This window comes from Haliotis rubra, unplaced genomic scaffold (genome assembly GCF_003918875.1).
Source record: "Haliotis rubra isolate DU_JTF1 unplaced genomic scaffold, ASM391887v1 Scf70, whole genome shotgun sequence".
Classification (NCBI taxonomy): Eukaryota; Metazoa; Mollusca; class Gastropoda; order Lepetellida; family Haliotidae; genus Haliotis; species Haliotis rubra.
Genome location: NW_025767413.1, coordinates 2,306,870 through 2,313,526, shown reverse-complemented (window position 1 = coordinate 2,313,526; position 6,657 = coordinate 2,306,870).

Sequence of the window (6,657 nt, the reverse complement as noted above, 5' to 3'; positions counted from 1 at the left end):
ACGGGTTACTGAAGATCAATATTCTAACCCGGACCTTCACGGGTAAATATATACACAGAGCAGGACAGCAACTAAAACACAACTTTTATTAACGTCGTATTTGAACAATTATTAAATAAAAACAGGATCGTGCTGCAGCTGCCCCCGGGGCACCTGTTGTGCCCAGACAGAATCGTAAATCATTGTCACGTCATACCACCTGTCAGTTACATTATTGTACATATGGGATAGGCATTTAACCGTCACAGCATTCATGGAGAGGATGATTTATAAGCTGGAAAGTTGAGACTGGCGGATCCAGAAAGTTGAAACTGACGGATCCAGAAAGTTGAGCCTCGTAATCAGGAAGCACAAGACTAGGCGCTCTGCGACCGGAATTCAAAACTGAACTTTTCATTAAAAGGGAAAGGCATTGGTGTGCATTCTACTGCGATAAACACTGTTATTATTACAAACGCTCAAAATGAACGCTTATTATAGAAGCAAATGGAGAAATGGCTGTTCTGAGTATCAAAAGTATCAGTAATGGTAAGAATATAAATAAACGCTCAATATACCTTTTAATAACATTAATAATAATAAAACAATTAAATAAAAAGGTGGATTTTGAGTAAATATGAAAAGTAGATTGTGAGCAAATATGAAAGTAAATTTTGAGTAAATATGAAAAGTAAATTGTGAGTAAACATGAAAAGTAGATTGTTGAGTAAATATGAAAAGTAGATTGGGAGTAAATATATGTAGATTGTGAGTTAATATGAAAAGTAGATTGTGAGTAAATATGAAAAGTAGATTGTGTGTAAATATGAAAAGTAAATTGTAAATAAATATGAAAAGTAAATTGTGAGTAAATATATGTAGATTGTGAATAAATATAGATTGTGAGTGTAGAAAAGTAAATATGAAAAGTAGATTGTAAATATGAAAAGTAGATTGTGTGTAAATATGAAAAGTAAATTGTGAGTAAATATGAAAAGTAAATTGTGAGTAAATATGAAAAGTAGATTGGGAGTAAATAAGAAATGTGGATTGTGTGTACATATGAAAAGTAAATTGCGAGTAAATATGGATCGTGAGTAAATATGAAATGTAGATTGTGTGTAAATATGAAAAGTAAATTGTGAGTAAATATGAAAAGTAGATTGTGAGTAACTATGAAAAGTAGAGTGAGTATTATGTAGATTGTGTGTTAATATGAAAAGTAATTTGTGAGTAAATATGAAAGGTAGATTGTGTATATAAATATGAAAAGTAGATTGTGAGTAAGCGTGAAAGGTAGATTGTGAGTAAATATGAAGAGTAGATTGTCTAATGAACTTGATGAGACTCTCCAGCACCTTGTGAGTGGATGACCATCACTGGCACAGCGATAGTACCTTAACAGACATAACGATCCTCGGACCATTCGCCACGACAAGGAATTTGCCTCTGAGGTCCATCCATGGTACAACCCAGAATATCCGAAAGGCGTCATGGAAAATAGCAATTACTAAATGCTTTGGAACATACCCGTATACAGCCTCAGACATATCCATGCTACAAGCCTATTCTTGTCTTTTTTGATAAAATCAAAGGAATTATTTACATCATTGAATTTTCTGTCCACTTTTGGCATCAATGTGATTGACAATATTCAAGAAAAACATGGCAAATATGTGTCCTTATGACACTTTGGGTAATGCAGAAGGTGCAGTGTTGGGGATTCTCCATATTCTCCGGAGTTCTTGGTGAGTTCGACCTGGCAGCGCTTCCTGGGAGAAGTCCCATTCGCTGTCTGGGCTGCGTGTAGAGGGGCACAGGCCCTGATCTGATGATGAGCCTTACCAACCTGGCTGTGTCAGGACCACTCAAACGCCCTCTGCTGCATTTTTTATTTAATCTTTAAAACATATAAACAATTAATAACAAGATCTATAGGTTAGTGTCCAGTGTTTTAGTAAACGGACACATGTATTGCGGTATGACGTCACGATATCGCAATGTATTGACGCCATAGCTTAAGGAACGCTGTTGGGCTACATATCCATTCATTTTGGCTGGATGAATACTAGTCGTAAATTGCCGTTTGTTGTGCCAAATATATAACGTCATATCTTTGAAAATTGGACATGTGTCAGTAATTTCGGTTCTTCGCGATAGACAGGTTGAGGTACACTTCCGAACCGTAGTGTAATGTTTTCAGGCGAGTGCACGTGGATTCACGTCCTTACAAACACCATGCGAACGACAACGTAAGAAAACATTGGGGATGGGTCCAAATTGATATATGCGGATATATTGCAATCAGGACATGATAAAGATACGTTAAAGGCTACCCGCTTCATTAGCAGAACTGGATCAGGTTTCAAGATATGTGGACAATTCGGTTAATGGGAGAATGATTTGGACCATGTCAGGCTGTTTACACGAAAACTGTATCAATCGTGAGGATATGTCCCTTTATTATTCAAGTAATCGCAAAGGATAATCTTTTAACTTCTCACCCCTGTCACCTTTCTTGGTGGTTGTATAACATACCTCATGGACGTATCCTGTTAATTGTAATGTTGCACTGCCGAACAGCCATCATTACCATCACTCGGTACGTCCTTGTATTTCTGTATCGTTCTCCCTCCTTGGTAAAGAATAACTGATAAGTCTAAAGATATCTTAACCCCTGAAACGAACAAATACCATGTGGACCTAGCTGAAGAGTAGACGAACACTGAAGGTTTAGATGGTACACCGGTTTCAAAAGTAGGATAATGTAAATGATACGGTGGGGTTAGTCTGTCATACAGACACTGACACAAATATACCAAATGTAGCCCCATGCAAGTGTAGAATATTTGGCACGTTTAGATTACCATGGTTCTCTGAATCCCTTTTTATTGTATTTTATTGATATAATTTAGAAACCCGTTTTTATTTCAGTGAAATATGTTCATTTCAGAGATTAAACTACGGCGGTTTTTTCTTCACCAGACAGTTGTCTTTGGCATTGCCTGCCTATGGTCTTTCAGTTTTAATACATATGTACATTCCACACCCATGTAGCCTACTGGTTAATACAATCAGCTGTTGTCTGTATATCAAAATCACAATACACACCTTCAGAAAGAGAGGTAATGTGGCACAGTTAAATATCTTATTTCAATGACATTGTTTGAAAGTGATAAGGTGATGCCCTTGTGCAATAGCATCACGGAAAACATGAAAATTAATACACTATAGACAATGACACCTATTTGTGTATTTCATGTATGTAACGAGTACAATGTCCTTTAGGCTAGCCCTTCTGTGATTAGTTAGCAAGGGTGCGCGCATGACAGGACCAGACAACCCAGTGGTTGATAGTATGATCAGTAATCCGCGCCAAATGTTGACATGAATCAGCTAAGTCCCTTGGTCTGACCACCCGATCCAACAAGTCGCCTGTTATCTCCAACAGACGTTGAGAGATGTTGGGGAATCTCCACCACTGACAATTATACCGAAGAGCAGCAGAATAATAGTTTACAATTATAGGATATCAAACGAGCTTCCCCTTTCATGTCAAGTTTATGTCCCAAGTGAAATAACTTTGCTTTGTCACGAGCTTTACCTTATCTTTTGATGGTGTGTGTTAGAAACTCCCTGTGCAGTCCTGACAACATACACGCTGACGGTATTCAATGGCCTGATAATATTCACAACTCTTCCAACCAGTTGTCCGTCAGTTTTGACCAAATCATTAACTTTCACACGGGCAACGCCATATTTGTTTACACTCACGATAGACCTAGTAGACGTATTTGTTTACTTATTTAGATTGTTTTATTTTAGTTTTTATGGACAGAAACTTGAGTTATTAAAGGATTGAAAACATATGCTTGTAAGCACACTAAAAAATAAATTTCATTAAATTTCATAGAAGTGTTCTCGTTTTACATGCTCTCAGAAGGTGTGAAAACTTCTGAATGAAAATCATGACTGGAATGAGTGATGAAAGTAGTACCGGTAATGTCAAAGTTCACGTATTAGCAAATCAAATCACTCGAAGGTGTTATGACACATTTGTGTCATAACACTTTGTTATGAAACCCCTTTTCGAAGTACCGCGTGGGTAATAATTTCCTATATTATATAACATATGTTATATTATTGCTGACATGTCAATACAATCATTATTCTTTACTGAAAATATGCATCACTTGGGCCTGATGAGAACACCACGAAATCATATATATTTCAAACGCTTAAGCACTCATTGATATATCAGGAAGAATAAAACCTTTCATATTGTAGCAGTATTGTAGATATAAGTTGATGGTATATGTAGGTCAGGTATAAACGCAGATATAGTATGACCAGAAATTATTGAGAATTTTAGGAATATGTTTAATTGGATTTCTAGTATAAACAACCTTGACCAGCTATCAAGTGCTTGGTTTCATTCAAGAAAGACAACTCCGTTAATCCTTTTTCATTAGTTTGTGAAGAGTTATCCCCTTTGTTTTTTTGCTAGCAGACTTCATTTTCAGTGATCCTCAGTATGGATGATTTAGAGAAGAGGAAGTTGATTTTAGAGTATTATAACAAGGACATCAGATCAGCTAAAGTGATTTCAAGTAGAACAGGCATCCCTTTGTCCACTGTTTATCGTGTTTTGAAAAATATTGCAAATGGATATGGCATTGAGCACCAGGGAGGCACAGGTAGAACCAGAAAATTGACTGTCGGTGACAGGAGGCGGCTTGGTATTCTTGTTTCTAAAAACAAACGAAGGAGTTTAGAAAACTTAAGGCTGGATATGATTGATAGAGGAACTGTGGCTGTCTGTAAGGAGACAATTAGAACTGAGCTGCATGCAATGGGTTGGCAGAAAAGTCGAGTGACTCCATCACCGATCATGAAACCTGAACAAAAGGAGCAAAGGTTGAACTGCTGCTTACAGCAAGGAAATTTTAACTGGGACAATGTGATTTTCTCAGATGAAAGTTCTGTGTGGCTGTTTCCTAATACACTGAAATTCTGGACCAAACAAACTGAAAAACCTTTGTATCAGCGCCCAAAGTACAGTACGAAATTTAACGTGTGGGGTGGCAGATCTGTGTTAGGGGCAACGACCCTCTGTGATTTGAAGGGACTATGAACAGTGAGCGGTACACAGATATTCTCGAGGGACGTTTACTTCCATCTGCTCACGTGTTCTATGGAAATTTTTGGATGTTCTAGCAGGATAACGACCCAAAACATCGTTCAAAGCATTCACAGGCCTGGTTTCGGACCCAAAATATGTCATTATTAGATTGGCTAAGCTATAGCCCTGACATAAATCCAATAGATAATGTTTGGGGACTTATGAAGGAAAGTGTCAATAAGAAAAATCTGACAAATATTGCTGAAATGAAAGAAGAGGTGGTCCGATATTGGGACAGCATGGACCACGACTTTCTAACTTCTTTGATCAGTAGTATGCCCCGCCACATTAAAGCCTGCATTGCTGCCCATGGTGACTTGACAAAATACTAACTGTTCACTTGTCTTTGAATCTGGAGTTATGTTCTGCTAATATTCACATTTTATACGTGAGTAATGAGTGAAAGAAAATATAAAAATTACAATCTTTAAATTCTCAATAATTTCTGGTTGTACTGTATTTCACCGACATGATTACAGGAAGAAATCACACCTGTGTTCGGACTACAATACTGAAGAAAGAGAGTAATACAGGTGTATTTTACTGCAATCAATAGAGGTACATTAAGTCCGTTCACACAGAAACAATAAGTTTTCTAACTGTAAACGCCGAAAGGTTTTGTTTTCTTTAGTTCTTGTTTAATACAATACCTATACCAAAACCGTTTCTTTTACCGTTTTCTTCATTCATGGACGTAGAGAGCTGAACTTACAAAGTACAGGCCATCTAGCTATCCATAATGGAGAAGGTGTTCACTCGACTCCAGAGTGCAATACAACATGACGTCATTCCTGTGTGACGTAATCCATCTCTCAACCGTGACAGTTCACGAAAAGTGAAAAGTGCTTATTGACAGCTTTTGTAGTTTACCCTTTAAAACATGTCTTCAGGTTGATGAGTCTCAGAGGACTTGAGAATTTCATTATGAAAACGGCCAGCTTGTGTTAAACTTGCCGGCACCTAGTATTCATCTTCTACACGATCGCTTCTCACAGAAACCATATAGTAGATCTATTAAATATGGTCTCTGCTTCTAACGGCTGACCAGTAGTAGCAAGAATTAACGTGAATAAAATGAGGAAGGTCATGATGACCTGTCAAAACTGATGGCATGTTTCTAAAAGTTCTAAATAGCCATAAAGATATATTAAGATTTATTACAGCGCACATATGACATGTGTATGATTACACCTGTTACGTTCTGACGCGAAGGCATTTGACAAGCACATTCAAATTACATATAGCTATAAAATGTGCTTGACACAGTGATAAAGCACATCATTACAGATAAGGATTCCGTGAGATTCTGATTAATCACACATGAATGTGTAACAGTGGACATCTAATCTAAACCAATGTGCTGGCGCTGCTAGTGGTTCCATTATATTACAAGAGTAAGAAACAGGACATTAAATATCGTTTGTATATCCCACCTAATCCGCTTAACCCATCATGGATTCCGATTGTTGGTGTCGATTGTGTGGATTAAATGTTTT